The sequence below is a fragment of the Anser anser genome (genome assembly GCF_964211835.1).
Source record: "Anser anser genome assembly, chromosome: 1".
NCBI classification, from domain to species: Eukaryota; Metazoa; Chordata; class Aves; order Anseriformes; family Anatidae; genus Anser; species Anser anser.
Window position 1 is genome coordinate 128,966,239 of NC_139720.1, and position 10,154 is coordinate 128,976,392.

A 10,154-nucleotide genomic window follows, 5' to 3' on the forward strand; every position below is an offset into this window, starting at 1 on the left:
CGTCTCCCCCAGGCCATGCCTTTGGGCGGGCGGTGAGCTTGGCTCGGCTGGATCCAGCCCTGACACCAAAACACCACCAGCGCTGCGAGCTTGGGCGCTGAGAAGCAAAGCAATGCAGCCTCTTCGTGGTTACCTGTGTTCATGGCTCTGTGTGGCTGCAGTAGGATGTATTCGTAAATACACAGTGAGCCCCTCTTTTCCAAAAGGCCTCTGTTACGCTGCAAAAGGACGGATGCAGAAGGAAAAAGTAATTTTTTCAAGGGCCTCTTTGTAACTTTCAAGCATCTGACTCCAAACCAAGTAACACTTTTTTTTTTTTCCTGCAGATTTGTGCATGTAATTTAGAAGAATTAAATTAGTCTATGAATCTACTTTTAATGATTCGAAGCTGCATGCCGCCCTTGTAAATTTATAGAATTATTTTAGATTTCTCTCGCTGCATATTACAAAGGCAACACAGTGTAGTTTCAGTAGTTGAATTTTTAAATGTGTTTATCTGGGTCACTGCTACTTACAGCATAAGAAGATTTAGTGAATCCAGTTTAGCATCAGTCTAGTGCAAAGGAAAAAAATCTTTAATTAAAACCAAAAGAATTATGGTGTTTGGTGGGTAAAAATCTGAACGTTATCAAATAAAAATCTTTTGACTGAGCCAAGAGGAAAACAGACCTACTTACAATTTAATTCAAAAGGGGCTAGGACTTTTTTTTATTTTTTGGCTCACCAGAAATGATTTTGTTTAATTGGCAATTTCAGGTATAGAAAAAAGAACTGAGAGCATTAGAACATTAGGATGAAATTTTCTTCAATGGCATCATTTAAAATCAAGAACGTGGTTGCTGGTGGTCCACTTGCCATTCAGGGAGCAGGGCTGCCTGCGTGCCCGACTGCTGGAGAGGTGGCATTTCTTGGCCATGCAGTGGTCATGACAGAAGGTGGGGGAGAAGGAAACCTGTTTTGATGTCTACTCTCAAACCCTTCTATCAGGACAGAAATATTCAAGCAGGTGATGTTCAGAAGACAGAAGAGACACCTAACATAGTTTTTCCAGCAGTCCTGGCTTGCCTTTCATGCGTATTGTCTTGGAAAACGCCCGAAGAAACCAAGACGTTGTTTAGGAAAGGACAAGCTCCCATTCTCACAGGAAACGTGGTAGGAGGCTGAAAGGTCACAGTGAGGAGAAAGCCCGAAAATATCCCTGTGACGCGAGAACAACATCCCCCAGCACCACGCTGCCCGGTGGGTGACACGGATGTGACTCAGGAGACGAGCGCGCCTCGGAGATTCGCAGATGGTCTGCGGCAGCGGGGGGACGATGGCAAGCAGAAAGCATCCGCTCTTTCTTCTCCAGCCTCCACTGGAGCCCTTCGGTGCCTGCCCAGAGGTGGCCTAGAGCTTCTACAAGAGAAGCTGAACCGCTGTCCCGCAGTTTGCAGGGCATCGGCGTCACGGACACATGAGGCTGCAGAAGCCGCACCGCTGAGATCTGCAGCCAGCTGCTCCCCAGCTCCAAGCAGCAGCAGCACAGGGAAAGAAAGGGGTGAGCGTGTAGTTGGTAGTTTGACCCTGTTATCGATCTGATGCTAACAGGGAGTGCAGGAAATAACTGACTACAAAGTATTTCCCGTGTCAAAACCGGGGAGGAAGGATGATGGATTTTCTTCAGATTATTAGCGGGAAGAAAAGCCATAAATTCTCAACCCCCCCAAGTTGTTATTTATTTTCTTCCAACCACGGTGGATTTTCTTCCTCCAGTTCCCCAAATCTATTTGTTGCTGGCAGATGGCACCCCAGTCACTCGCTGGATTTGGTGACGTACAGCTTCACTCCCTGCCATCCCTGCCCGATGACGAGAGCCATCTTCTGGCACTTTCATCCCGCTGAAGCAGTGGTCACCTTACCGTCGGTGGGGCAGCCACAGACCAAGGCACTGAGTGAGGGAAAGGCTCAGTGTCTGGCCCTTAGAGATGATTTGTTTTATCACGCTGGTTTTAGAGATTTATCACTTCCTCTACCTTCCTCCATACGCACAGTGAAGAAAATCTGTTTTAAACATGCGACAGGCACAGCTTCCGTCGGGGAGTAAATTTGGGGGGTAAAACAAAGAAAAAACAAGAGCTATTTTTAAGCCAGGGATGACAACCATGCTGACCAGAGAGCACAAGTGTCTGCACGCAACCGTCGTTCAGCACATTTACAAGGTCAGGTTGCCACATCATCCTTCAGACGATCTGAAATCACTTGCACCCCTTTCCTTGCAAATATGGCTGGAAAAAAGGATTGCATACAGGCTTGGGATTCTCGCAGGTAAGCATGACCAGTTTCTTCTCTTCAACCACCTCAGAAGTCTGCTGCTGATCCTGAGGGAAAAATGCATTTAACCCTAGTATTAGGTCCCACAGGCTGTGAAACTCTGCCTTCAATGTGGTGGGACTTCTGAGGAACAGCTTCGGAGAGGCGTACTGGATGGACTCCAGGAGCGCAGCAACCTCAGTGAGCAGCCAGGACACCCGGCCCACAGGGTCAGGAGCGCGTCCCAAAAAACTGAAGCAAGGGGCAGAAAGAGAGGGAAGGGGGATGAGATGAAGAGCTCCTGACATCTGCATCGCAGAACTGCAAGGACCTCTGGGTTGTCTCCAGATCAAAGGACCACTTGATAGCAGCCACCAAACACCACCACTCATCTCATCCTTCACACATCCTCCCTGGAGAGCCCACTCCGTTGATGTTCCTCATGATTTATCCTCAGGAGTGGCTGCAGTGGAAGGAAGTGGGAGCACATGGAGACTTGCCACCGACAGTGAGACCAGGAGGACCCAGCTCTGGGGACACACGGTGCCTGCTGCAAAGAGTGAGATGGTGCGGGGCCCAACGCAGGGACCTCTGGGCAGGAAAATGTCCAAAAAAAAAAAAAAAAGTGTGACTGCTGTAGGGAAGATGAAGAGGGGAACTGAGGAAAAAAAAACTAGAGCTGCTGACACAAGGGATAAGATGCACGAAGCTGTAAAGAACACCTGAAACAGAGGGGATGGAAATTTGAGTTTATTGGGGAAGATACAGAGGGAGTGAAAATAAAGGGCCGCTGATTGATGCAATGCCCTTAGCTTGCAGAACCAAGCCTCACTGTGAGATGTCTACTGTCTTTCTCCAACAGCTGCCGAAGATGGATGAAAAATACCTCTGGCCACAACTGAGGAAGTGATGAATTACCATAACTTTGAAAGTTGGATAAGAATTGTGCCGTCTTGGCTGCACTGCAAAAAAGGCAGGTCAGGCAAACAGGCGTCCTCAGGCAGACCCACGCGCTCTTCCACAGCCCTCCTTGGGCTCCCCAAGGTCTGGGTGTGAAGGACTGAGGGAAGTGGTCAGACAGTGGCAATAAGCATCTACCTGGAGTCCCAGGGCACTGTTGTCAGCTAAAATAACAGGAGACGAGGTTGCACTGACTGAAAATATATCAAAGGCAATGTTTAAGGCTCCTGAAGAAAATATGCTACTTTCTGTCTGTAGTCACTCCCACATAAAATCCCCTTGGATTTTGTCTACTAGAAGAAGAGAATATTGTACTGGAGTCGTTCTTACACCATAAACTACCTTGAGATGACTGAAAACCAACTTTAAATGCATGGTGTCATTTACTAAGCCACTCAAAATTTCATATCGTTGCCTTGAAGCCAGAAATTCATGTGGCCTGTGTAAACCCGCTTTGTGCTTCAAATTCTCATATCAGCAAAACAGCAAAAATGGTTAGAAAAGGTGTGTTACACTCAACCTGTAAACACCAAGGAGAATGTCCCAAGCTTTACAGCAAAGGGTTACCATGATTTAGCAAAAAGCCTCCAATCTTAGAAATAAAGTAACTAACTAAAATGGAAGCTGAAAAACATCAACATATATTCTAAGGCCAAAATTAACAAGAACGTGAAAAAGCCAAAGGAGAATCAATACAGTTTTTTGGTTTTATTACTTTGATTAAATAACATTATTTGGATAGCGTTGCTTGCTCAGTGCAACCGTAGAAATTGGATTGGCAAATACTGTACTGTGATTTATGGATTGAAAGGTTGTCTGATTTCATTGGGCTGGTAAATACAACAGTGCAAACACCTTCCCTGGACAAACTATTTCTAAACTGCTATATCAATATTCAGATCATCAAAATTGATGTTTGCCTTCAACTGGAACAGTATGTATCTGCACGTGCACGCACACACACACACACACTTATATTCTCTTTCTCCATCTTTTGGACTGCAGGAATGCACGTTGCAGGAAATGGTGCTTTATCCCAAATCAAGACCTCTACATCTGCAAGGTGTTTAGCCATTTATGTAGGATGCATTTCTGCTGATTGTACGTGCCCCTCTCACTAAAGTAAATTCTCACAGAAATACTCCGCAGCGGTTCACTTCAACTACTTGTTATTCCAGATCTACAAAGGTCTCTTCACATTCAGTTTACCATGACATAAATGATGGATAATTGCTGAAGCCCTAAAAAATTCCATCCAACACTTATGTAAATTCTATTTGTATTTTTTTAGTCTGAGTAGAGCAAGGTAAGTAATTTTTTATCTGAATTTTACTTTTCACTCACAGCTTCAGAGGCTCTGCAACAGAAGCACAGGCAGGCAGGAAAGCACGGGATGCCAGCCGGTACCAGCAAAGGGGAGCAAGGCAGAAACGAGGAGGCAGCACGGCCAAAGGACAAGGACCTCTCTCCTTCTCCCAGACCCCTGCTGCAAGGTGGAGCCTGCTGGCCCTGCTGACCCCTCGCAGGCCTGGTGTGATGAACCCCTCCTGGCTTCCCCAAAAGTATCGCACCCGTGGGTGCATTTGTGGAGAAGAGGTTGGGAAGGCATTAGGGAGATTGCAAAAGAAGCTCCAAGGACAAGCACCCATGCTCTACAGCAGGCAAAAAACCTTGGCACGCTTCTAGCTATGATAAATAAGGCAGGCCACATCCCGGTTTCTGAAAAACGCTGCAGGAGCTCACGGGGTGAGCCTTTACCTTGTCCTCCTCGATCATTGTCATCACAAACAACAACTGGCTCTTATCAGCAGAGACGTCTCTGCTGGGAACAAGTGACTTCAGGACACAGCGTCCTTCCCCAGTCCCTTGAACCCTCCAGACAATTTACAGTGCTGTCACTGCTACATGCGGCCTTCTCACACGCACAGTTCTTTCCTCTAAATTTAGCATTTTGATTTTTAAATAAATGTCCTCTAAGGTTCTTGTGAGACCTTGATGAGTGGCCATTTTATTGATACTCTGGTTCACTTTTCAAAATACTTGCAGGCTATAGGATAAGTAGCGTTTGCTTTTATCCCTTCTTCGGGAGGTAACATTTTGGTTACTTACATTACCCAGATGAAAATTTATTGGTTAGCACTGGGGAAAGCAGATCCTTTACAAAAGTAGCCTTTGACCCAGTTAGTCTTTCCTAAACAAGCAATGATTTAAAAAATCCTCAGTGGATAAGAGATGTTTGCAGTCCCGGTATCGACTTGCACAAATGTTAAAAGGTGTAAGGATAACAAAACTACATCATCTATATTTTACAGCAGAAAGACCAGGGATGAAAAACTACCGAAAACTTCCCTAATGAAATGTCAAAGCCAACTAGCTTCACTAAAGCTAATCCGCAAATCTTGATGACAGTGCAGATTACCCAGCCTGCTAAACTGGCAAGTGTCCAAGGCAGCTCATCTCCTGGGGATTACACCTCCATTTAGGGTTGCCGTAGTTTGGACTATTTGGAAGAACCCTGGAGGAAACAAGTTTCAGCTCACGTTATTCATCTGGGGGGCTTGCAGTGCACTACCGGGTCCTAAAACATCAAGCAACAACAGCACGTACGGGCACACAACGGCAGAGCCCCAAATATTGGCAGTACCGTGCAACGGCCAACCACCGACGTGTCAGCGAGCTGTCGACAGATGCTGCAATGTAAACCTCCTAAGGACCTTACGGTTTGGGGAAGAAATCCCTTCTTCTTCTTCCACCCTGTCCTCGTGCTCGGTTCTGAAACCCGCTCAAGATGAAAGACATTTTCTCTCTCACGGAGGCTATCTATAGACGATCCTTTTTATAATTCTCTGATGTGCAGCTCCCGAGTGTCAGGCCCAGCAAATCACAACATTTTATTGTAATTTCACGTTGTTTACTTTTGCGAGGCAGGATCTTGGCAGAGATGAGCGTTTCCTCCAGGGACGAAGAACACGGGGGCGGGAGGGGGGAGAAGGACGGAGGGATGGAAGGAAGCACTTTAACACAGACTTCCCCATTGTCTGTGATAACAGGGACACTGGCCGAAACACAAAGGAGAAGGTAGCCAAACAGACCTTTGATCCTGGCTGAGTCCTCAGGCGAGCATCCTGCACCCGCCGATCCTCCGCCTCGCTCCCAGCCCGGCCTTTCCTCCTCCTTACAGCTCTCCCTGCGCAGCGCGGCCATCGCAGCTCCCCCAGGGAGGAGGAGGAGGAGGAGGAGGAGGAGGAGAGGGAGGAGGAAGAGGAGGACGTGAAGAAGGAGGAGGAGGTGGAGGAGGAGGAGAGCTTCTTGCGCCTGTCTGCCGGAGACGCACAGCAGCACCAGTGACTCCAGACGCACAGGTTCTTCACCGCACGGTTTCCAGGGAGATTTGACTCACCACGCTCCAATGTTTGGGTTGGCAGCACTGAAGCTAATGGGAGTATCTACAAGCTCTAGGTGGGGGGAATAGGGCGTCTGCACTTCGAGGTGCTACGCTCGCGTCTCGCACATTTCTGTGCTTGCAGAGCCGCTCTGCCCGGGGGCTGATGAAGCTGTGGTCCTCCGAGGAGAAGGCGGCTGCAGCTCCCCGCCGGGCACGGCAGACCTCCCCTCCTTCGGCAGCAGCTTTTTTGCTCCCTCTCCAGCTTTGTTTAGGTAGAGAAAGTGGTTCGCAAAGACCCTTGCACAAACTCATCCCAGCAGCAATTGACTTGCTGCGTAAAATGATTCACTGATGTTTAAAAATCACGCAAACAGGAGCCCTCTCTTATTTTATTACCGACTTTCCACAAAGGCACTGACGCTGACTATCGCTAATGCTATGTCTGGTATTAGCTGCCTGTGAGTATCTCTCAGCAATAACAACTGATAGCAAAGCCCGGAGCCTGCACATCACTCTCCTATTTGTACATAAATTCCCTCTAAAAGGATTTCAGCATCCTCACACTGACTCTACCCGAGCATTTGGGCTCTTAAAGTCAAGTCAGCCAGACAGCACGGTGCCACGCAACTACAAACAACACAGGATGATTTTTTATTACAATACACTGCATTATTTCTAAAAGCACAGACAGTAATAAGTAATATGCAGCGTGTAAAAATATACATTCATCATAAAGAGGTTAGATACTAATTCCTGCAGCTTAATTTTTTCTTTAGGGCCCCAGCCCATTTTTCAATTAAGGCAGGATAATATTATTAATCATAAGAAATTGCTGATGTGTAAAATTGTTTCCTTTCTAGCTAGCATTGCCTGAGAAACGTCAGACACGACGCCTCCAAATTATCCCAAGGTGGTGGCAATGCAGCTCCTTTTGCATCAAGGATCACCTTTTGCAGCTCCCTGGGCGATGAGCAGCTCATGGCAGTTGTCTCCTCTGCAGCTCAACCTTTGGCCATTGCCTGGAAAACTTTCGGCATCGCTCCCAACTTGCGAGGCCCCGCGGCTCACCTCCTCCCTCCCTGGTTCCTCTTAATCCCCCGTCCTGTAAACAGCATCCTCCTTAATTTTTCCCACAGTGACCAATCTCCCCCAGCTGCAGAATCCTCCTTCTGTTTCCCCCCGACACGATCAACTCTTCAACGCTATTCCTGGTTATCTGTAGCCTTGTGCCATTAGTTTTCTGACATCACCAAATACTTTCTTATCTGAAGTTGCTTATATGTTATATGTATACATATAAAAGGCTATCTTCCATCACCTTATTAACTGCTGAACAAGAGTAAACAGTGTAAAGAGAAAAGGCAAGACACTGGGACTGTCTTGTGGGATGCCCCACCCCGTGATTATTCCCTCTTGGCAAACACTGACAACAGGAGCACTTCACTCCGCAGCCTGCGGAGGCACATCAAATAAATAGAAATTGTGAATTTCAGCCAAAAAATCCTTTCTGACACGAGTCGCTCCTATTCATATGACTGGTCTCATTAAGATCTGAACTGGAAAAAGCTGCAGGACAGAGCTTGTGTATGTCTCTTTGCCAAAATGTTCAGCAGTGTTTTTCCTTGTGAAAAGACAAACCAACCCTGTGCCACCAAAGCAATAAACACGACACGATTAATGGTCAGCAACGCACCGGATACTGCTTACAACAGTGCTATAGTTAGTAACTACTTACTGACACTAATTGTTACAAACAACTGAGTTACCAGAGAGATTTTCATATTATATATACATATATATATATATAAAAATACCGCTTTGTACAAATCCAAAGTATGTGAGGCTAAAGCTAATGGGCTAGCTTTGTTGAGCATCTCAAAAATCAAATTAGCTGCAATCAAATTCATGGCACAACTCAGGGTTCATTTCATTACTATCAGAAAATTCAATCTCTGAAATCTTACAATATTAAGCTAAAGCAATGATCTTTCTGTTAAAGTTCTTTCTTTTTTTCATTTTAAGGTGAGAAAAAGCTAGCAGGCCCTGAGAAGGTGGGGGTGGGGACTCCTGATGGATCCTACTGAAAGCTTGGCAAACATTCAATCGATTACTCTTATATAAGGAATAAAAAAATAAGCAGCCTTTCAAGCACGCTAAAATACATTTTGCAGCATAAATCCTACCTCTCATATCTATTTCTACAACATGCCCTTTCTTACAAATAATAAGTACATACACACGTGCACGTATATATGCATATACATCCTTAAATTGAAAATACAAATCCATTAGGGAGCTATTTAAATCTACTCATTGCTGCAATAACGCATCATCTTATCTCTGTGTCATACTGTATGTGGGAGAGTCAGAAGTTCCAGCAAAATGCCCACATTTATGCAACATTTTAATGAATCTGCCTTTTTGGTTCATTTTACAATAAACACTCTTTAACCTTACTGCAGGACCTAGATGGAGAATACTCACTGCAAGCTCAGCCTCCTTTTATTCCTTCTCTTCCAGGTTTCCAGCTATGTCTCTCTGCAGGAGTCAAGTGTGGTTTTAATAAGGCAGATGAGGCAGGGTTTCTCAACTGCTTTTGATAGAGGTGAGGTGGTCAGCTCTTTATTGACTTTCTGCAGTACTGCAGCTACGTACTGTACAGACAATCCTGCTTTATGAGCATGCACCAGACAGGAAATGGGCCTGGAAATTTCCAGTCGGTGTTGTTTGATGCACTGTTTGAAAAGCTGCACGATGTGCATATAAAGGAAATGAAGGAGAGCCTTTGCTGTTGTTGTTGCTAACCCATCGCACTGCAGGCACTAAGTGTAGCCAGCAATGCCTGGGCAGGAGCCATTTTAAGAATTAGCATGTTTCACCAAAAGAAAGAAAAATGTTGATTGTTTTGTGCATGCAAGAAAGTACTGCATATCTAAGATCCTTTTATAAGGAAAAACAACATGGGAGGTAACTAGCTGCTGAACAATTTTACAGTCCCTTTCCTACATAATCAGCCACAGTGACATACATTGTACGCAGGGCACAACTGCACTCACTGACAGACACGCATCTTCACGAGGGGATGTGAAAAAAAGGAAGTAATCACAGGCCGGTATCATGTACTATTAAGGTTGTATTGACACCAGCACGGAGCAACGGCATCACTAATTAATGGATACTCACAGGCTGCACACATCCTTCCAATGGAGTGGCGACAAAAGCACGCAGCGCTCCTCGCCCTCATACATACATTACTTTGGCTGTTTACCCTCGTGCCTTTTCTTTTGGTCTTCTGCACGTCCCTTGTTCCTCACCTCCTCACACACAGTAGCCAGGTAGGTTTCTCAAGTGGGGAAATGCACGTTCACGTCCCCCGCCACGAACCTCCCACGTAAGGTCGAGCAAGCCGGGTTCGTAGGCAGACATGGCCTGGAATACGCAGACACAAGGTCTGGAAAAATCCCCCCACGAGGTGTCTCCACGTATCTGGATGTGAAAATAACTTTTAAAATCCGAC